Here is a 23,051-nt window from a genome sequence, read left to right as displayed (position 1 = left end):
ACGGTGGATTTTAGACAGCGAATTGTAGCCAGTTGAATTCTAGAAAGCAAATTGTAGCAACTATTGAAAATGTGATCACTTTACATTTCAAATTCAAATCCCGTTTTCTGTGGCATTTCAAATTCAAATCCTATTTCACTTTACATTTCAAATTCAAATCCTGGTGGCACTAATCTACTTCCATACAATTCAGTCTCCAATTAATGCATGTTTTGGGGATGTGGGAGGAAACCGGAATGCATGCAAACTCCACACTGTGGGGTCAAGATTTGAACCACAGTTCTCATAACTGTGAGGTTGTGCCACCCAATTTGTGAATCAAAACTTCCAAATTCTAGACACACAGTCTCAAAAGGATTTTTTCATTATTTAATTCCCCACAAAAACTGATAATTATCTATGTGCGAAAGTATGTTAGCCCCCAACCATCATTCCTTGGGAACCAACAAAACAAAACGTGAGTAACACCAGGGTGTAATTTATTAGTGAAAAGTGTTCATGGTGAATCACTGATGGTGTAGCGATACACACTCCTGCCTTTGGTGCAGGCAGCGTGGGCTCGACTCCAGCTCAATGATGGTGTCTATCTGCCCTACGGCTGACTGGCGACCACTTCAGGGTGTTGTCCGCCTTTAGCCCGAAGCTAGTTGGAATAGGCTCCACCTCTCCCATGACCCTTGCGAGGATAAGTGGGTTGGATAATGGATGGATGGATGTTCATGGTATTTCATGGTAGATCTGCTCCCCCGTCATAACGGCCACAGGGCGCCCCGCCCCCAGATTGAAAACCACAGATTTAAAAGCCTGTATTTTAGGCCGAGGTTTCGGGTTCTCGTGTAAATTTCCAAACTTCGTACATGATTTAATGAAAGTCTACAGAGAGGTATTTCAGTCACTAACACTGAAAAATCAAAACAAAATCAGGATAAGAAAAACTGTTCAATATTTGTGTATTTTCGTGTCAATTCCTGTCAAAGTGCAGTATAATACAGCCATCTGATCATCAATGAGGTGACTGCTTTCAAACTTGCATTGGATGTGGAGCAGTGCTTTTAACCAGCCAATGTGCAAGGTTTGTTGATGCCCTCAAAAAAAAAATGGGGGACGGTAGGAAACATTCTATTGATTAATTTGAAAAAATACCATTCAACTGATTATGTGGAAAAAAACAAAACATAAGTACAGTCAGCACAGCTTATCACTCATTGCTGCCAGCACACATAGCATAGGCAGTTAGTCACCGCTAGCGGTGAGGCCACTAGACCTAAGCAGCAATCAATTGTGTCATCATCATTATTCAGCTCATTTTTAAAATGGCAAAACAAGTTCATCTCGATTGTTATTAAAGATGAAGCACTTTTGAAATGAACAATAATGCTGAAAGGGTATGTAGCATCATAACTGGAGGATGATAATGTTTACAATTCAAGGTGTCTTCATTATCTCTGACGGAGCAGTTTGTTTATTTTGTATCTTGCATCCCTCCAAAGCACTTCAAATGATTTTACTTATTAATTCATTCATCTAGCGTTCAGCTTCTCCTCACTCGGCTTGCGGGCGTGCTGAAGCCTATCCCAGCAATCTTTTCGAAAGAGGCAGGGTATACTAGCCTGAACTGGTTGTCAGCCAATCACAAACAATTGCACTTTAGTTATATTTTTATACATTGATTGCAAAGTGGAATTAAAATTGTTCTTATAGTTTTCAATAATTTATTTCATTTGTCATGTTTGCTTACTTATTTGCAAGACATGGATAGACTGGCAGTACTGCGTTTCTCTTGTAAAAGATAAAACCCTTCACGCCCGAGATCATTTTTTTTTTTATCCTCTTGATATTTTTCCTCCTTTTTGCAGACCAGCATATTTCCATGAAACCTGCAATTTGTGTATCCTATTAGAGAACTCTCCGACCCACAACGTGTCATTGTAATTTCGGTTTATAGATCTGTCGTTGATATAGACTCGTATCAGTTGTCTGTCGGAAGTGAGGCCCACCAGGCAGCTCAGCTATTCAGTAGCACCATTACAGCTACAGTGTGGCTGACATCCAAGTTGTTGCACTGTTCAAGCAGTTCTAAATCCGCCTTTTGTTGGCATACAGAGTGTCCCTATTTGGCCCCTTCTTGCCATACAGTGTGTGTGTGTGGATGTATGTAGTTCGACTGCTGCTCGAAACAGCAGCAGTGATCTCGGAGTGGGAAGGGGTGGGGGGGTTCCAGTCTGGACCGGGTCACATATAACTGAATGCATGGAAAACACTGTGGTGGATGTGACAAAACTGTGCAACAATGTTCTCTTTTTCACTCTGGCTGTACGATCCCACTGGGACAACTCTCGGTACAGTCCTAACAATGGGCAGTGCGCACCTGATACCGGGGCACGAGCCCCATTAAAGGAGGTCTGGCAACGTCCTTGTCATTAGCTAACAGCATTTGGCTCAGTCAGTGGCTGAAGGGTCACTGATTTGAATTCCAGCTTTGACGGTCTGCATGTCGACATGTCCTTGAAAACACTGTAACCTAGTTTGCTCCCAGTGGGCCTGGTTGCGCCTGTAATGGCACCAGCCCCACATTGGTATATGAATGTGTGTGTGAATAGGCAACTGTAAGGCTTTGTAAACAGCTTTGAGAAGTGTGATGGTGTAGACAAAGTACAGAGACACAGTATATTTTCATTATTTTAATTCAACATTATTTTTTTCCCCAAAACTGAAAGTATTGTGGTGGCACCATTCGCAACCATTACTTCAAGCAGACATTAACTCTAACCACTAACAAGTCTCTCATATCTTTTTATGGGGATTTTTTCCCCACTTAGTTCTTGCAAAAATCAGCCAGTTGAGAGATGCTGGAGAGAAAAAAACAAGGTAGTTATGTTGCAATTTATTCAGGTCTGAGCATGACATTTTAATTGGATTAAGGTCCGGACATTGACTTTGCCAATTCATAAAACAAATCCTCGTTCTCTGTTGCAATTTGTTTGTAGTTTTGCTGGAATGTTTTGGTTCTTTGTATTATTGTTTAATATATTTCCCACCCGGATTAAACTCCCTGAATGATGGCAGGAGAATCTGGTCAACAATTTCTTAATACACTTGAAAATTGATGGCTCTGAAGATACGTCGTCCAGGTCCGTGAGTCGAAGCTGCCCCAGACCTTCACATTTCCACCACCAAGCTTGATGGTTTGGAGGAGGTTCTTTACTTTATATGCAATGCCGGCTTTTCTCCAAACATCCTGGTTTTGCCTTAGCTTTTGACTCCCATGAATATTTTGGCCATTGTGTCTAAGAGTAGATGCATGCAGATTTATGCTAGATGCTACCAGAGAGATCTGTACTTCTTTAGAGGTGATGTCTGCGTCTGTGTAGTTTTCAGCGTTTTTTTTTGTGTGTGTGTGTGTGTGTGTGTGTTTGTGATAGTTTTAATGGGCGTCCAAATTTGGTATAGTTGCTGTCATGTTGAAGACTTTCAATTTGTGAATTATTTGCCTAATGGTGAGCGGACCACAGTTGAATTGGTTCCTTTCATTGGTCTTTTAATTAGTGCGGCCCTAGCCCTTTCCCAAAGATGTTTTTTTTTTTTTTATTATTATTGGTATGAGTGCAAATGGTTGTTTGTTTCTGTGTGCCCTGCGATTGGCTGGCAACCAGTTGACGGTGTACTGCGCCTCCTGCCCGAAGATACAATGAAGGAAAAAAAGTATTTGAACACCCTGCTCTATTACAAGTTCTCCCACTCAGAAATAATGGAGGGGTCTGAAATTTTCATCGTAGGTGCATGTCCACTGTGAGAGAGATAATCTAAAAAGAAAATCCAGAAATCACAATGTAGGATATTTTAATGGTTTGTATGTGTGATACAACTGAAATAAGTATTTTATAGGTACCTGTCTATCAGCTAGAATTCTGACCCTCAAACACCTGTTAGTTTGTAAGAGTCTCCTCGTTAGTATAGTGGACAGTATCTCGGCCTGTTATGCGGAAGACCGGGGGTCGATTCCCCGACGGGGAGTATAATAATGTTTGGAAGCCCCATGGCTCAGTGGTTAGACCATTGGTTTGGTAAAACAGGGGTCGTGCGTTCGTATCCCACTGGAGCCTCCACTCCCCGAGGGGTTGCGTCAGGAAGGGCATCCGGTGTAAAAACTGTGCCAAACAAATATGAGCGTTCATCTGAGATGTCACGCTGTGGCGACCCCTAACGGCACAAGCCGAAAGAAACTGACTAAAGACCTGTTAGTCCGATTTTAAAAGTCCAACTACAATCCATGTATTATCCTGAATCAGCTGCATAAAGACGCCTGTCCACCTCATACAATCAGTAAGACTCGAACTTGTAACGTGGCGAAGACCAAAGTGCTGTCCAAAGACATCAGAGACAAAATTGTAGAACTCCACACGGCTAGAAAGGGCTACATAGAAATTGCCAAGCAGCCTGGTGAAAAAAGGTCCACTGTTGGAGCAATCATTACAAAATGGAAGAAGCTAAACATGATGGTAAGTGTCAATCGGAGTGGAGCCCCATTGAAGATATCACCTCGTCAGGTCTCAATGATCCTTAGAAAGGTGAGGAATCAGCCCAGGACTACACGACAGGACTTGGTCAATGACCTGAACAGAGCTGGGACCACCATTTCCAAGGTGACTGACATTTGGATAATACAGAGAAATCATGGGAGAAGGTTTTGTGGTCAGATGAGACCAAAATGGAACTTTTAGGTCATAATTCCACTAACCGTGTTTGGAGGAAGACGAATGATGAGTTCCATCCCAAGTACACCATCCCTACTGTGAAGCATGGAAGAATGGGGGTGGTAGCATCATGCTTTGGGGGTGTTTTTCTGCACGTGGGACAGGACGACTGAACTGTATTAAGAAGAGGATGGCCGCGGGCATGTATTGTGAGATTTCGGGGAACAACCTCTTTCCCTCAGTCAGAGCATTGAAGATGGATCATGGGTGGGTCTTTCAACAAGACAATGACCTGAAGGACACAGCCAGGAAAACCAAGGAGTGGCTCCGCATGAAGCATATCAAGGTTCTGGCGTGGGCTCGCCAGTCTCCAGACCTAAACCCAATAGAAAATCTGTGGAGGGAGCTGAAACTTTGTGTTTCTGAGCGACAGCCTAGAAACCTGCCAGAGCGAGAGAAGATCTGTGTGGAGGAGTGGGCCAAAATCCCTCCTGTAGTGTGTGCAAACCTCGTGAACAGCTACAGGAAAAGTTTGACCTCCGTAATTGCAAACAAAGGCTACTGTACCAAGTATTAACATTGGTTTTCTCAGGTGTTCAAATACTTATTTGCAGCTGTATCACACAAATAATTAGTTAAAAAAATCATACATTGTGACTTCTGGATCTTTCTTTTTAGATTATCTCTCTCACAGTGGACATGCACCTACAATGAAAATTTCAGACCCCTCCATGATTTCTAAGTGGGAGAACTTGCAATATCGCAGTGTCTTATTTTCTTCACTGTAGGTGGAATGGGCTCTAGCACTGACGTGACCCTTTGAGGATAAGCGGGTCTGAAAATAGATGGCTGGATTTACAAATTGGGATCTGGATGGATGTTTAACACAGTCCAACCTTTAAGGAGCCAAGGCACATATTTTACAGTTGAAAAATCTCAAACCAATGAACAAAAATGTCACGCAAAATAGACACATTAATTACTGTATGTACTTCCTGACATCTGATAGAAGAGTATTTATTTGTTCTGTCTGTCACTATGCCTCAAAAGCATTGCAATCACTGGTGACACCACTGCGTATTCCCAACTCCTCGCTACTATGTGCAATTTTAATAATTCAAACTGCCTCTGAAAACTGTGAAACTAAGAGGTATATCTATTAATATGGTGCTAAAGGGGATAGATAAACAAAGACACATTATTCTTGTAACTAATTTTTTGAGCAATTCAGTAAAATTTGATTACTTCCTATGGCACACCTGAAAAGCCCTCATGGCATACTAATGTGGACACTGGCTGGAATCACTGGTTGAACAAGATTTGTGTCATGTGTTTTTGTTACAAAAAGAGTGACGATTGTCAGGCCATACACGTGAGGGTGCATTTGAACCCAGGTTCTCAGAACCGAGAGGTAGATGTGATAACCAGAAATACGCCACGTCACCCCAAACAGATTCTATTTAAGTCAATGCTTGATTTAACAGATCTGGTAGTAATTGAAAATATGTGATTAACCACAATTTATGCTGTAACCAAGGGGGCTATGGAAATTCATGATGTAGTAGCAAGCCTGTAGTCCAATTGAAGAGTTTGTTTTCAAAACGCGACATAGGCATTTTTTTCAGATTTACGAAACTCGCGCCAAAATTATCCAGCTCCAAATGGTAGTTATCGGGATATTCTGATTTTTGTTGAAAGTGCGACATATCGTTCTATATCAGCCAAGGAAGATCGCGTTTTATTTCAAAATGCGACATATCAAGATCTTATTTAGAGCAAAATGCGACATAATTTCGTTCAATCAGCGTGCGCTGCTGAAGCAAGCAGCATCCAATCAGAATTCGTCTAGAGGGAAGTTCCGGTATCTTCCACATCATCATCCAAAATGGCTGCGCCCACGTTTGAGAGAGATGCTAATGCCGAGTTTGATTTTATGTACGAGACACCGGAGAGAATGAAGCTGGGAAGGAAAAGAAACCCAGCGGAAACGGGTCAGAAAAGAAGAAGCGCTTGCTATGATAGTAGACCCTATTTTTTGTCTTTGTGAAGTTGACCTATTGTTTCCTTTTTTATTACATTTGGATTTTCTTTTACATGAATTCTATTTTTAATAGAATCTACTGATGTGTGAATCAGTAATGTTTCTTTTCTACTTATGAATTGAAAGAAAATAAAGACTTTTGATCTTTGTAGATTGTTTTTGTTTACACACAAAAAATATCCAGTACAGTCAGTAGCAAACCTTTTCATTGTTTTGCCATGTGATAGATTTTACCATGTTTTTTTATTTGGATCCTTGGCATGCATTTTTGTCGATTTTATCTTTACAGTGTTTCTTGCTTTCAAGCTGAACTAAGTCTTGTATTTTGTTTATCAATGTTTATTAATATCGAATAAATGAATCAGTGATTGTGCTGGTTTACTTGAAGGCTGTCCCATTGTGAAGGTGCTTTTCCTATTTAATTTTAATTCTTTATGAAATTATTGGAATTTAATACTTCAGTTCTCATCCAAGTACCATTGTATCTGAATGTAATAAACATACTGTTTTGTCTATGATTGTGTAATGCTTGAATAGTAATTTTGTGGTTGAAAATATTTCACCAATGATCATTAATGAATGAATACATTTTTATAATTCTATGAAGTCTTTTTTTTTTTTTGCCATTTTTTATAAGGAAAGTTATCGGCTATGACTTGAGAAAAGTTGACATTAAAAGGAAATCAACACCCTTGGAGTAGACTCAATTTCTGTCTATGAGCATTATGACTACTGTTATTATTACTACAGACTTATATCCTATTCTGCAGTGTTCTTTCCCCCGACAGCAGCAGCTATAAATAAAATCAAAAGAAAGCAGAGCCAATGAGTCAGATTTCAAATAGTGAATTTGTGAGTTTGAAACTGATTTCATTTTGGAGATGTGTGTATGAGATCGACTACCTATTTTTTTTCTGCTGGTATCCCTTGCAACCCATATTAACCTTGGTAGACTGGTTTGAAGCAGTTTAGTTTCTTAATGATCACACATCAATTTATAAACAAAATTAATGAACTGAGTGACACAATGCATGCAGATGTCGGATTGCAGAATCGCATACAGGTACACAAAATTACAATGATGTAAACTCAGCCTTTCCAAGACCTCATATTGAACAAACAAACAGTTTCTAAATAACTGAAAAACACCTTTTTAAAAGAAATTCCCATTTTTTCATCTCCTTTTTCAACATCTGACATTAGTGAGCTAATTGTGAAAATTGTGACGGGTGACTGACCCTTATTTCTGATACCTAATTCTCTAAATGTGGTGGTCATGGTCTTAAATATTATTTTAAAATGCTTGAAATGTTGAAAGGCAAATAGTTTTCATGATTGCCTATTAAAAGCAACTGATTTAAAAAAAAATACAGCTGCTCCTGAAGGTTTAAGTCGAAATTTGGATATGTCTCACTTTGCCAAGAATAGAATGTTTGGATATGTCTCATTTTGGAGAAAAAATGAAATTTGTCATTAAAAAAACTCGGTGAATATTAAAGCCAATATTTTTTTGTAGTATGGTGTTTAGTTACTTTTTAGCATCTCTTTCCATCCCCCAATAGTTAGAAACATAAATTGAGTTTATTGTTTTCACTTCAATACCAAGCCCTTTTCTCAAAATGAAAAAAACGGATATGTCTCATTTTGAAAACAAACTCTTCATTTGTCCTGGCAGAATATGCCACTAAAAGCCAAATGAAAAAACTCGGCCGTATATATCGGGCAAATACATATCAATAAGCAACATTGTATTTCCATATTCGCTGCAAATGGTTAAATTTTTGATTGAACTGGTGTCTCATGATCTAAGGTGTCTTCTCTGGGTTTTCTTATGATGGCAAAGTGTACGACATTCTAAACATTGCATGTTTTTGCTAATAGACTTGCACTGTTTGTGATGGCAAACATTCTTTTTTCTAGTAAATCCAAAGAGCCTTTTCTGCTTTTGTCTGATTTTTCGACTACTAGCATGGAAAACTATTTCATGACTACGAAAATGATCTAATAATCATAAAGTTTAGTTCATATTTGAAATTGGATAATTTCCTTCATTCTTTAATTCTTGCTGTCCTGAAAAAAGTCATCAATATTTCAAAGACAGGGGTGCCCCCCCAATGCATTTACAGTATTAGCTGAATAATGTAACCACAAAGCCCGTTAAAGACCCCAAGTGGAATATAGCTTCAACTTATTCACATGAGAAAATATATTTTTTTTATGAGTAAGCTCATATGCTGTATCTTGTACTAAAGTGTGTGAGATAATTAGTTTGAAAGATGTTTTATTATGTTTAAATCCCAAGTGCATGTTATTATGCGTACACTTTCAGATATATCACCTTCTGGGGTGTGAGCGTGTTTCATATTCAGCAACTCTCAGATATTTAGATCCAGCAGTAACAATTTCATCAGAATTTTTTACCCATCTATTGGACCATTGTGGCAGAAGTTTCTTCTTCGTTTCCTTTCGGCTTGTCCCGTGAGGGGTTGCCATAGCGTTTCATCTTAAATGAATGCATATTTGTTTGGCACAGTTTTACGCTGGAAGCCCTTCCTGACGCAACCCTTCTGCATTTAGCTGGGGAGAGAAGCTTCCAGCACGTGGCACTCCCAGGCGGTCTCCCATTCAAGTACTAACCAGGGACAAACCCGCTTAGCTTCTGAGATGTGACGAGATTGGGCGTTCTCAGCGTAGCATGGCCGTAAGCGTTGTGGCAGAAGTTTACAAGGCTTAATTATTTGGATGTGAATTTTCATTCCTTTTAAAATTCAGCTCACATTTTTTTACCAACAAGTAACAATAGGGGAGCACAGTGGAGCGGCTGCAGAGCGTTGGCCTCACAGTTCTGAGGGCTGGGGTTCAAATCCTGGCCCTACCTGTGTGGAGTTCGTATGTTCACCACATGCCTGTGTGGAATTCCTTCTGGCACTCTGTTTTCCTCCCACATTCCAAAAACATGCACTAATTGGAGACGCTAAATTGCCCTGAGGTGTGATTGTGAGTGCGACTGTTGTCTTTCTCTGTGTACCCTGTGTTTGACTGGCAACCAGTTCAGGGTGTATCCCTGCCTTCTGCCCGATGTCAGCTGGAATTGCCTCCGACACTCCCGCAACCCTCGTGAGGATAAGCGGCTCAGAAAATGGAGGAATGGAAGTGACTATACAGTTACATAGTAATATTTGTGATGCAAGATTTTTCAGGTTTCTCCATTGTTGTCTTTGACGGAATTTGACAGAAAAGTTACATTTGTGTTTGAGTGAGTTTTGTGACACTTGCCCAATGTGGTGAACAAATTACAGTGCATATGCAAAAGTCGACATAACTGTTCAAATTCCAGGGTTTTGTGGTATAAAAACATGAGAACAAGATAAATTATTTCAAAACATTTTCCACCGTTAATGTAACCTTTAATCTGTACAATTCGGTTGAAAAAAATAAAAGATTCTAGACAGGGAAAGTAAAAATACACAACTGTGATTATGTAGTTGCACTTGTGTAAACCCTCTCATAACTGCGGATGTGGTGTGCAGTGTGCAGAATTAGCAAATAATTTTCAAACGTTAAAAAAACATGAGTCACCATGCATCTGCTGCCATTTAAAATGCCCGTTATCAACCACAAATCAATTTTTGATGTTCTTGTAGGCTTTTCCTGACAGCATTTAGAGCAGTTAGTCCGTCAACCACCCACATTATGTTAAACTTATACAGTGTTGCCTGACCCATTCGCGGTTCACCGTTATAGACCGGTGCAAAGACAATTGCGGTTCACCGTTATAGACCAGTCCAATGGGAATTGTGCAAAAGGTGCAGTTGAAAGTGATGAATCATACGATGGTATACAATATATATTGCAATATACTCTATTACTAATACCAATACTGATTAGATCAGCAGGCTGTGAGGGTGTGTCCCAACAACGACGAAAGGCAGAAAATAGTAGGTTTGCTGATCAAGAGTGCCACGCCCAATTGAATGCCACCCAGGGTGGCTGCTCATATCACCCAGATCATAAAACTGTCACTTTGTTCCTGTAAAACAGGCTATTGGATGGGTTTTTTTTCAGGATTGTATGAGACTGCTCACCCAATATAAGATTAGTACATACAGCACATGTTGCTACACGTCGGCTTCCACCTATTTATAAGAACAAGAGGAGATCATTGATTCTGTGATTGCATGATTGGACACTGCAGGAGTATGGCTCTATGCACGCTTTACTGTCCTAGTTTAAAAAAGAAACTTGTGTCTTGTTTCGTGTATACTATACAGCAGAGCTGTAAACTCGTAGCACAACTTGAACTTGTGACTCAAGCTATGAATTCGATAACTTTAGACTCAATTTTTAGTATACTGTAGAATCAAGACTTTTAGCCAGTTATTACATTACTGACTGCTTTTACATGATGGGCTTCTACAGAGTCCATTACTTTTCAAAACAGGGCCTGATGGCTTTGAGTTTTTTTTTTTTTTTTGTCATTGATAAATAACCAACAATAAATCAAATTTGAGAAGGCAAGCACTTGGTGTTACACTGCTGCTGTTTGAGATTTGTTGGCTTTTACAGTTTATGTGTGTATTGATCATTTTGTCACCAATACCTGACAGCAGGTGTTTTTCTCTTTGGATCCCATTTTGTTTGTCACACAGGTGACATGTCAGTCAACCTCAAATACTGTAATCCACCAGTGGGAATACATTTTGAAGGTAAATATCTATTTATCCTGTTTAGTTTGATTTATTTTATTTTGAAAGGCTTGCCAGTAGGTAACGGAAGTTTCTAAGGTTACTATTTACTTATGTATTCCTGCGTTTATTTTCCAAGACTGGTCACCAGTAACAAGTAGCAGGAGAACTAAAATAAGAATTCAAACCCACGTTCACATCTCTTCAATTAACCCTAAGTTAGTGGGTTTGGGTTACATTTTTTGATGGTGCAATAATAAAAGCTTGTGTTGTCATTGTTAGCTGTAGTGTTCTTAAATTTGCAAATTTCCAAGCCCTGACAGGATTATGCAATCAATGAGTCTCGATAGCTTGTATTTCCCTTTCTCTTGGGACTCGTATACAGTTATCCATGATCCATATTTAATGTACATTCAATGATTATTCAATATTAAAAGTCTATGATGTTGCCCAAAGGGAATGGATCCAAAGAACAAAGTCTTGGCTCCTGGTTTGAACTCTCGAGGGACATCACAATGCTCAGGGCAGAGATGGCTTGTATTATTTTCTATCATCGAGAGCTTAAAAAAACAGTCCAATCGTATTTATTTCCATTCTTTAAAGGTAGAATTTACAATGGGAAAAAAAAGCTTTGTCATATATGATAAAACCGTCCCTATGCCCATCTGTCCATGCATTTTCCATCCTGCTTATCCTCACTAGGGTGACGGGAGTTCTGTTGATTGATTACAGTGGAACCTCAATTTACCCAACCCCAATTTAACCTATACTGTACACCAGCGGATTATATGGATAGTACATGTCCCAAAATAGTTCCCAGTTGTCATTTAACCCTGGAATGACAAAGTCTGTAATTTCCAGAATAGACCGATGTTGTTTACTAGCGGCCAACCCACCAACCATCAATTAAAGCCTTTCGCCACCCCACCAAACAATTTCTGGAGGCACCCCTGGACAACTGGAAAGTATTTATAGTCACACGTATTGTCCATACTTCTGACATCTGTTAAATCAAGGGTCCACTATATAGTAAGTAATATGGTATTTTTTTTCTTACATTTTCAAAATAGACATGGTTAAAAGCCATCCCAAAACGCATAGCAACCAGCAATTTACATATCAAAACAGTAAATAAAATACACCACTCTCTGAAATGTGTCTATTAGTTAATATGAGTTCAGCCGGGTAAATCATTATGACTTCAACAAATATTTGCAAACTGCTTTGTTCAAACAGCCAACAGTCTTTATACTGCATACGCCATGTCTCTGGCCCATAATTCATCCATTGTGAGTTGGATTTAAGAGAATCGACTTTTGCTGCGGGCAAAGGGAGATGATAACTAAAGGAGAAATTAATTAATGTCCTGCTGAGTCTTAGAAAGAGGAAAAGAAATGAAAAAGAACATTTGGATCAACCCAACAAATGAGTACAGTACTCCATAAGCATTTATGCACACTGCTAATTATGGTACACCAAAGGAACATTTGATAGTACAGTCAACCTTAAACCCAACATCTGAAACTGTAAGCTATAAATGCAGAAATTTGGAGAGAACATTTTTTTTCCTCTTAATTCTGATTGTTTCAGTCAAAGAAAAACAAGAATTTAGCCTTGTGTAGTTTACTTGTATTATTATAGATAGAGTGACACAATTCATTCATTCATAATATTGATGTATCTCATTATATTCCAATGATCCAATTAGATCGATCTGTCCTTGGCTGGTTAGCCTTGAAGACAAAAACACATCAATTTAAATCGAAACAATCAATTGATTGTATCAACACTAGGAAATAAAACATTGGATTTATGCATGGCATATTTTAGGAATATCATAGTGTGTGTTTGTGTTTTTTAAAACTTTGAATGACAAAGACATTAAGCGTTACGCAATTAAGATTTCGTGGTGTTGAAGTCGCGGGGGATCATGGGAGTATCAATCGGTGTAGGTTTTTTTTTTTTTCCCCCCGGCGCTATTGAGTGATTCATTCTGAGAAGAAAACTCCATCTTCTATGATCTACTTCACAATCCGCAATGGATTATGGGAGATGAGCGTGAACAGTGCAGGAAATACTCGTATGACAGAGCCACTGAGCAGAGTGCTAAACGTGACGTGTGGAATTCCCAAACCTTGAATCAAGGCAACTGGACTGATCTCTTTTTGTGGATGATATTGGGGAACCGCCAATGCTTGAATTAGAAGTATGGAAACATTTTGGTTTTGTAGTAATATTCATACAGATTTATTCTCACTTCAACAGTTAAATGAAAAAATCAGGTGCAGACCATTCAGTATGAAGAATAAAAAATATATATAAAACTCTAATAATAAAGATTTTTTTTAAAAACCAAAAGTAAAATAAATAGGCACATTACAGAAACAGATTGAGCGGACATTTACAGAAGGTGTACCTGAAGTTGAATATTGCACATTGTGAGTTACTGCAGGATCGGAGGAGGATGTAGATTGAATACTACAATTGTTGCATTGATATATTTCATATATTACAGCGAATGATTGTTTAGGGCATTAACAGCAGTTGGAAACAAGCTGTTTTTCAGTCTATTTTTCCTGATTTCAATGTTCCTGTACGGCCTGCTCGATGGCAGTAGCACAAACAGGGAGTGGCCCAGGTGGTAGGAGCAGTAAGCCCTGTGAAGGTCTTCCAATGTGGGCAGAGGACTCCCAATGACCTTCTCAACCATCTTGGTGACCTTCTGGATGTCCTTCTTGTTTGCCACTGTGCAGCTGGAAAACCACGTCCACAGTTAGTAGGTCAGGATGCTCTCCACGGTGGAGCTGTAAAAAGATTCAAGCAGTCTCTGCCTTATGTTGTTCTTTGTGAGGATTCTCAGGAAGTGGAGTCTTTTTTGTGCATTCTTAGCCATCTGTGCAGTTGTTCTTATTCCAAGTCAGCTTCTCCTCAATGTGGACTCCAAGGAAGCATAAGTCACTGACTCTTTCCATACATCTCCCAGCGATGAGAATGGGCTGAATGTCTGTTTTGTTTTTTTCTGAAGTCTTTGATGAGCTCCTTTGTTTTGAATGTGTTCAGGAGGTTATTGTCTGTACACCATACAGTCAGGTGCTGCACCTTATCCTGGTAAGAGGACTCATCACCTCTTGTGATGCAGCCTACCATGGAGGTGTCGTCTGCATATTAATGAAGGTGTTGCTGGTGTGGGTGGGGAAGCAGTCTGGAGTGCAAGCAAGGGGCTCAGCATGCAGCCTTAAAGGGAGCCGGTGCTGAGTGTGAGGGGTGCGGAGGAGGTGTGGGGGCCAATCTTGACCCTTTGAGAGCATTCTGTTAAAAAGTCCTCAATCCAGAGCCATGTGGAGTAAGATAGACCAAGATATATCCATCCATCCATCCATCCATCAATTTTCTTAGCTGCTCATCCTCACAAGGGTCGCAGGGAGTGCTGGAGCCTATCCTAGCTGTCAACGGGCACTGGTTGCCACCTTATCGCAGAGTACATAGAGACAGACAACAGTCACACTCACAATCACACCTTGGGGCTATTTAGAGTGTCCAATTAATGCATGCTTTTGGGATATGCAAAGAAACCGGAGTGCCTGGAGAAAATCCACACCGGTACGGGGAGAACATGCAAACTCCACACGGGCGGATCTGGGATTTGAACCCCGGTCCTCAGAACTGCGACCAATTTCACCTTTGAATTGAATAGGCAACACAAATTACGATTTTAATTGAATCGCTGCCAATACAAATCGTTACACCCCCTATTATTTCCATTTGCTCTCCGTGGGGGGAAAACTACTATGTGTCTCCTTCCAAAAATTGAATACAATCTTTTCATTGTTCTTTGGAGGATGTTGTTTTCTTACTTGGATTACATTTGTCCTCAGGCAAGGATTGAAATGTTAAAACAAGTGAGTTGTCACTACCACAAGAGTCAGACATGTACAGTATTTCCAAGGCCACCTCTCTGAGAGCACCAAAATACACATTTTTTTTCATGCAGTTCAAACGACCACTCTTTACACACTTGCAAGAAAAACAGGTTTCTTGAAAATCAAACATCATTTATACATCATCACACATTTATCAAACTAGTGTGATTTCTGAGGAAAAAGACAAGCAACTGAGTTTTTTTTTCTTTTTTACTGGGCCAGTTAGGGGTTTGGTAACAAAAATGGTTGCAGTATTTCAGCATTATTATTTATGGTACAGATTTTAGCAAGAATCATGGAAGTGGACGCTCATGATGATGCATTAAACCAGTGGTTCCTAAGCTCTTTTTGCAGCAACCCCATTTTTGAGAAGGAATTGTTTTCAGCCCCGAAACCTACACTGGTGAGTGAGAGAATAAACAGAAACCTAAATTTTTTTTTACTCTTTAAATGTAATGTCTTGAATTCCTGCAGTCGTTTCAGTGGCTGCTGTGAGCTTGTTTGGACGGCAGTAAAATTAGCGCCGCCTGCCGGGTGGAACTCAATAATGAAAAGTGTTCATGGTACCCCTGCCCCTCCGACCCCAGGGGGTGCGTCACCCAGTTCAGCATTAAACAATGCATATGACTAGCTTGTACTGGTGCTTTGGATTTATCTTCTGTTATACTGTAAGTTTTGGGCTAAATGCTAAGGCCACACTCCTCTGCAAATTTGAAGTTAGGATGTACAGATCTATCACTGATGGAGTAGTGGAACACACAACTGACTTTGTTGTGGGATCGACCGCCGCACACTGATGGTGTCGGGATGTGCCCTGCCACTAACTGGTGACCGGTTCAGAATGTATTTTGCCTTTTCCCCAACGATAGCTGGGATAGGCAAATAAACCTTGTGAGGATAAGTGGCTTGGAGAATGGGCAGGGATGTACAAATGTTCTTGATCTTTTCCTTTAAAACTATCAATTTGTGCTTTTGCCAAGCATCTTAAGCAATTATTGTCTCACACTGTTTTGAGCCTTCATCACCTCACCCCGGGGGCTGATGATCAGGATCTGATTCGGTGTAGAAAGGTTATGGTCAGTGATGAGCCTAGATTCTGCCAAGCTGATTGCTGCACTGCAAGAATAACCCATTTTCTCAGTGGTAGTGCGACTGTTCATCACTGGGAAAAACTAGGCTTATCATCATCATCTCATGCAGAGATATATTGGAATCAGATTCTTAACTATTTCCCACTTTTGAATTGAAGTGGTACCGGAGGGAGGGCGTCGCCTGTGAGCAAGAGTATTCTTGAATGCCTGGACTGGCGTGTGAAGCTTCAACACCTGACACTCGCCTAGCCTGCTCTAGAGGTCAAAAAGTACACTATTTTATACTGCAAACCAGATGGAGAAACTGTCTCACATATAATTACCTGACTGCAGGATACAAAGTCTGCCTGTGTGGGTTCTGTATTCAAGGCATGGGGAGACTAATTCTGGATCTTGTTTTCCGGCTCTGATCCGCCAATATTGTGTGAAAGTGGCTCTTCATACAAGGGATGTTGATAAACCTCATTTCTCTACTACACCTGTGCTTTCTGACTTTGATTGACAAGAAGCTGTGATAGGTCTGTTGGGATGTACTTATAGCCATCAAATTGTGTTGATTTGTTGCAAGAGAACATCAACGATGATGCTGTCAAAAATGAGATACCACAGAACTTGACAGTTGAAGAAGCTTAAAATTGCTTGTTCTTCAAAATGTCTACATGCATGCATGCTTGAAACAAAGGGTTTAAGTGAGCAGCTATGTAATAAATAAATAAACATTCTCAACAGCAGACTCCATTGTGACTTTTTCGTGTGCCGGCAGCCGGAAGTCATTATTGCCGATAAGAATGTCCTTGTGCAAAGTAACAGCAAGTTTCTGCTGAGTGCAGGACATTGAATAGGGCCAGATGTCTTTTTAAATTATGAACAAAAAGTACTTAAAGCAGCAGTTATAGCAGAAATGAAAGTATTTGCAACCACCATACATCATCTTCTACAAAAAGGGCTAAAATTACGTCTTGTGACATTTTGGATTCAGCATAATGCACTGTATGTATTTCCACTTCACAGAAGAAGTATAGACTGTAATATCAAATGTAACAATAATCCAAGGGTGTGTAATCCCTGTAAAAATTAACACCTTTCCCTAAAAAGAGGGTGTCAATAGATAACTGTGTAATATGTTTACCATGGGCATCTTTCCACCAAGTGGAAGAGCTCGCAAAACCGCAAGATTTGATCAGGATTCAAGGAGAGATCAGCATTGCTGATAAACTCTTTAAATTGCATGATGTCATTCCAGCAGCGTAGCCTCAATTCAACAGTGAGGCAAACAATGAACACAAATATCTTTAAATGCTTTCCCCAGCCCAATGCCTAATTTCACTGGAGTATTGATGGAAACCAAGACTAAAATCACATCTAATGTGAAGCAGTTACACACTCCATTGCCATTGTAACTCGTAGCAATCAACAGACATCAGCATACTTCCATTCTTGCATTTGTACAAATAAAGACTGCCTTTAAAAGAGACGGGTTCTTCAAAAATCTGTCTGGCACTGTCTACAGTAAAGTAATTAAGCTATAAATTTCATCTATTTCATAGTTTTGAGGATCCGGCTTCAAATCCGGCCTCGTCTTTACACGTTGAGTTTGCATGTTCTCCCCGTGCCTGTGTGGGTTTTCTTCGGGTACTTCGATTTCCTCCCACTTCCCAAAAACAGGTTAATTGAAGCCTCTAAATTGCCTGTAGGTGTGACTGAGTGTGAATGATTGTTTGTTTATTTGTTTATATGCGCCCTGTAATTGGCTGGCAACCAATTCAGGATGCACTTCGCCTCTTGCCTGAACATAGCCGAGATAGCTTGAATGAATGAATGAATGAATGAATGGTCACATTGCACTCTTTGTGGCTAAATATCTTAAATTGATTTTGAAACCCTTGCAACCATATTTCACCAAAAAAGAATATGCCTAGTTTTTCTCATTGTTTGGGTCGTGTTCTCGCTTTATAAACTCATTCATCATCTAGTATCTTTTTTTTTTTAAATAAAACATTGGCCAATCATCATTGAGAGTATAACTCCTTTATCTTTCAAGCATTGGCTTACTCAAAAGACATCCACATCAATAAAAAAATATGAAATTAATTATAGTATGGATTAATGGTGTAGGGCCCAATGGTTTCATTGATGCATTAAATTGGAAACCATTTATATAAAAATGCATTTCTTGTACTTGTATCTCTTCTATCAAGTGTGATAGGAATGTCAGGGTGCAAAGCTCATAACACACACGCAAGAAAAGTTGATTATTTTCCAGCTTGAAATGGCAAGAATTTTATTGACTCGAGAGCTCTTACTCTGCAGCCCAAATTGTATGAGTGTGAGATATCTGGAAGAAAATCAAGACGTTGAGTTTTTTTTCTTCTTCTCTTTTCCTCTTACCACCAGCTTTCACATGGTGCACACTAATGACTACCCTGCCAAAGCACTTAACCTTGAACCAATTTGTCTTCTTAAAGCAAGAAAGCTGAGCTCTTGAACCATAAAATAGAAGTAGATGTTCTGCGAACATAAGACTACAGCCCAGACTAGTTGAACATGAATCACTTCATGCTATTTCAAATGGCATGAAATCATTGCGTGTAATCATGTGAAAATGACTTTATGCTCAGACCCTCGTATCCATAAGTGACTTATGGGATTTTAAAAATCATCGACATGATTGTTATTAAAACAAACAAATTATTTCAGGCCTGTAGAATTTCCAATCCAACATACTGTAGCATATGCGTGAGCTGCATTCATTACTCTTACACAGATCCTGGTGAAGCTGTCTCATTTGACACACTGCAAAGAAAATGTGAAGGTACGCTACACGCATTGCAATGCAAGCAACTGTCTCGATGCACCCCAGGTAAGATGTGGAAGAACTGTTACAAAGTACCAATGTGACAGTTAAAGAAAAACCTGCATCCAAATGTTCTGTAAGGCCCGTCGCACACCGAATGACACGGCCAAACACGATTGAAGTGAACCATTGTGAAAAAATAACGGTTTGTGACTCTTTGCTGCACATCAAGTTATTGCACACGCCACATCTATCAGTGCACGGTCCAGTGTGACCAAATGTTTCAGTGGATAATATCACTTTCAGCCATGTGGATGTCACAGCAGAAGTGTTAGTTCTAGTGAATGATGTTTCGCATAGTAACTAGTTTTATTTTGGTAGGAGGGCTTCTTCTTCCCTATGTTCTATTGCCTTTGGTCATGGGTGCCCAAACATTTTTACCCAAAGATCTATTTTTCAAGCAGCCAGCCTCTCGCTATCGACTGTGGCCGCGACTGCCGTGGAGAAAGCAAAAAAGAGACCTTAAATAGGAGGCCAGCTTGCTAGAACGCGGCTTTATGTGCGTGCGATCGATGTATCTGCCACACCTGAATCAAGCGACAAGGTGGATGTTAGCCTGACGTCTTTTTTTTTTTTGGCACGCCGTCACCCAATCAACCAAAACTGTCTGTCGATCACAATCGTCACATTGAGCACCCCTGCCTTTGGCAGTATCAATCAGCTCTTCGTCAACAAACTTTGATTTGGACATTCCTGGTGATTTCTAGTTTTCCCATGCCTAGGACTGGGTGAAGACAACTGTCAATGTTGGAATCCAGCACACACCACACCAAGATCCTCCTCACATCCCTTCTCAGCTGAAATCACCCCCCACTGAGATGTGAAAGGCGCCTCCTCCACCCATGAAGAATCCTATCTCTGAATATGACTGACTGGGTCTTTTCCAACAGAACCTGATGGAGAGCAGCCATTTTTCATCCCAGTAATTACAAAGTACAGAAGGTTTGTCAAAGAGATATTGCATAAAAACTTAGAACTTCAGGATAGAATGTGAATCTAGCAAAATATTGTCTCCAGTTATCTCAGCTAGACTAGCTCTTTTAATATCAGGTCAGCGGGTAATAAATCAATGTTGATTAATGGCATCTTACAACCTATGATCTAGACTTTTTGTTATTGAAGGAAAACTACTTAACAGTAAGTCACTCTGATAGCATTTTAAATTAGACAACACCAGCAAATTTTAATTTTCAGAATTTTCTGAAAAAGCTGTGGTTGTTTTTAAGTCATTATTTCAGTGTAAAGAAATTAGACTGGGTGATTTTAGCTCTTTTGAAAATCTGTGTTTTTTAGTTAAGGGTGACCCAAAGGTTAATGTTTTAATAATTTAAAGAGCTCCAAGACAAGATTTTTCAAAACTGTTGTCAATTATTTGTACCAACTACAACTGTTTAGTCAAAACGGGAGACTTTAACATTTGTGTTGACAATTACATGGGGGAAAAAAAATCCAAAGAATTCTTCACCATATTAGACATATTTGACCTCTCTCAACATATTAAGAGTCCAATTCACACTCAAGGTCACATCTTAGACATGGTCATCTCTAAAGATGTTGAAATTCTATCAATTGACGTTGAGGATATGGCTATTTCTGATCAATTTTGTGTATTCTTTGAACTATAGATTCTTGCTAAAGTTCAGACAACCTCAATGTCTATTAAGAAAAGGTACATAAATAAGAATACTGCCACTGAAGGCCATAAACATGCAGGAACACTGCATGTAGGTTCAATATTTTGAAAATGGAGTGAACGTGAACCAGCATGTTGTATTATGTACTTGGTTGTGGGTATGATAGTCGAGAGTAGTAAAATGCTGCTTGAGGTGAGTTTTCATTTTTTCACAATGCATTCATTCAAAATTTTGTTGAAGTGTTCCTCCATTACAGCATGTGGTCACCCCTGAAAGGAATTGGCCAATTGTTTTTGTTTGCTCACTTTATAAGTCAGTACACCTTAGTTATTAACACTGTAATAAATGTTTTCTTAGGTAATGTCTTCCATCTTGCTAAATCACAGGACCTTTAGGGCGAGCTTGCTCTCAATTTGTTCAGAAGGTTTTACAACACCAGGAGCCACTGTAGACTGAGGTTTACTAACTTCTTTTGGTTTAGTGTTATTTGTCTCCAGCTTACCTGTGCTCTGGCAGTAATTGCAAGTTTCCCTATTTTCTCAAATGAGTAATGCACATGAAGGTATGCAAAACGAGTCCCTGTGATGCAGTCTCTGTATCGGTCAGTCATGGTGAAGGAAGGAGGAGCTGGACTAAAAGGCAAAGCTCTCGATTTACCATTTGATCTACAATTCTACCCTCACCTATGGTCACAAGCTGTGGGATTGTGTCCGAAAGAACAAGATCATGGATACAAGTGGCCAAAGTGAGATTTTTCTGCATGGTGTCCGGGCTCTCAGAGATAGGGGGCGATTTTCGGTCATCTAGGAGGGGCTCAGATAAAAGCCCCTGCTCGAGACGAACCAGACGAGGTGGCTCAGCTATTTGATTAGGGTTCTTCCCGGAGACCTCCCTAGTGAGGTGCGCCGGGCACATCCCACAGGTACGAAGCTCTTTGGATGAACCAGATCACACAGGAGAGACTATATCTCATGACTGGTCTGGGAATGCCTTGCCATCCTCCCAGAAGAGCTGAATGAAGTGGCTCAGTAGAAGGAAGTCTGAGATTCCCTGCTTAAACTGCTGCCCCTGTGACCCGACCTCAGACAAGTAGATGGATGGATGGATGGACCACTTCTGCGTTAATTAAAGTATGTCAGTTAAGTTTAAATACATTGATGGTGTTTTATGAGATAAAGTAAAAAAAAAAAGTGACAATTTTAATAACTTTACTTCCCATTGAACTTTCTCAGCAAATCAGTTAAGTATGGTACTTGTTTTTTTACTTTTATTTTTAGTTGCTAAAGAAACAACAACAAAAACACTTCTAGTGCTGTCTTGTTTTCCAGGGCCTTCAGAAGTTTCATTTTGTTTAAAGATCTAGATAAAATAAAAAAATAAAATTGGTAGCATGGTGGAGCTACTGGTTATAGCATTGGCCTCACAGTTTTTAGGACCGGGGGTAGAATCATGCCCCCGCTTGTATGGAGTTTGCAGTTTTTCCCCATGCCTCCGTGGGTTTTCTCCGGGCACTCCGGTTTCCTCCCACATCCCCAAAATATGCATTAATTGGACGCTCTAAATTGCCCTAAGGTGTGATTGTGAGTGCGACTGTTGTTTGTCACTATGTGCACTGTGATTGCTGGCAACCAGTTCAGGTTGTACCCTGCCTCCCTGCCCGATGACCGATGTGATAGGCTTCCGCACTCCGAACAACCTTGTAAGGATAAGCACCTCAGGAGACGGACGGCTGGATAGATTTGTAAAATTAATTCCGTGGACCCTACAAGTCATGATCTCATGCAGATGACTGACACCCAGTCATAATGACACACACAGTAGCACATCCTTTGTGATTACAAATGGAGACTAAAAGAATGTTGAAGGAGCCAGGGTTAAGTATGATGATGAAGCTGCAGTCCTACAGTTGAAACCAAATCTCATTTTTCACAATCAGTAAAATCCCTCACCCATGGGAAATGATTAAATGCAACATCTATTGTAATCATGGCAGCATGATGTCGAGGATAAAAGCAGATTCGGTTGATTAAGTTTCTTAACTGTTAAGGGTAGGGGGGAAAAAACAATTACAGTATTCACATATTCAATTTGAGTAGTGTATTCTCCCTGCAAGTGTTATTTTGATCATGGTG

Source organism: Syngnathoides biaculeatus, chromosome 2 (genome assembly GCF_019802595.1).
Source record: "Syngnathoides biaculeatus isolate LvHL_M chromosome 2, ASM1980259v1, whole genome shotgun sequence".
Classification (NCBI taxonomy): domain Eukaryota; kingdom Metazoa; phylum Chordata; class Actinopteri; order Syngnathiformes; family Syngnathidae; genus Syngnathoides; species Syngnathoides biaculeatus.
This window is presented reverse-complemented; position numbering follows the sequence as displayed.